Source organism: Tupaia chinensis, unplaced genomic scaffold (assembly GCF_000334495.1).
Source record: "Tupaia chinensis unplaced genomic scaffold, TupChi_1.0 Scaffold138665_1, whole genome shotgun sequence".
NCBI classification, from domain to species: Eukaryota; Metazoa; Chordata; class Mammalia; order Scandentia; family Tupaiidae; genus Tupaia; species Tupaia belangeri.
Window position 1 is genome coordinate 1,617,317 of NW_006198557.1, and position 983 is coordinate 1,618,299.

The following is a 983-nucleotide window of genomic DNA, read 5'->3' on the forward strand; positions in this document are numbered from 1 at the left end:
AAAAAAAAACAAAAAACAAAAAACAAAAAAAAAACAATCATGTGGCCAGCCATGGTTCAAGTCCTAGACCTGGTGGCTTGCTTTCTCACTTTCTCTCTCACTCTCTCTCTCTGATCAAACTGGAAAATAATAATAATAAATGAAGTTAAATAAACCTGAGAATGTATGTCTTTAGGAAAGTGATCTTCTTTTATTTTTGGAGAGGTTTTTGTTATAGGGCATGTGAACTTGCCAGAAAGACAGAGACAGAAAGTGAGAAATCATCCCTGTGATGGCCATGCCGCAATCCCTTCTCCTCCATTCTCTTCCCAGGATCTTGGGCATGCATGCACATGCACCTGGTGTGTTCCTGGGTGCAGGACTCGAACTGCAGTCGACTACGTGGGAGTCTAGCAACATAGCCAACTGCTGTTCCCAATATTTATTTATTTATTTTTTAAATAATTATTTTAACTACCTGCCACTGCCTGAGTCATATTTCTTCTTCCTTTTTTTCAAGAAATAAAATTTTATTTGTCAGAGAGGTGGCAGCAGGTTGCAATAGTGGTTAAGGTGCTAGACTCCCACATGGCTGATTGTGGTTGGTGTCCCAGACCCGGTGGCTAGCTTTCTTTCTCTTTCTGGTAAGTGTACATGCCCTATAGCAAATTTTAAAAGTAAATAAAATAAAATTTTAAAAAGAATGATATATTTTATTTTGTTATGTTTTAATCTGACCAGAGATAGAGAGAAAGGGAAAGCGAGAGAGCAAGATGGCAAGTCTGGAACTCCAACCATGATCAGCCATGTGGGAATTCAGTCCCTTAATCACCACACAATCTGTTAGCCCTAAATAAATAATTCTTTAAAAAAAATAGCTAGAAGGGGGCTGGCAGGTGGCATGGTGGTAAAGAATGCTGGACTCCCACATGACTAACCACGGTTTGAGTCCCAGACCTGGTGGCTTGCTTTCTCATCTTCCCTCTCTCTCTCTCACTCTTTTC

General features: G+C 39.9%; 1 protein-coding gene across 7 annotated transcripts in view; it reads right to left on the reverse strand.

The window, feature by feature from the left end:
• Positions 1–983, reverse strand: part of LOC102501614 (zinc finger protein 121) — a 14,652-nt gene that overhangs the window by 7,658 nt on the left and 6,011 nt on the right. The window lies entirely within an intron of this gene.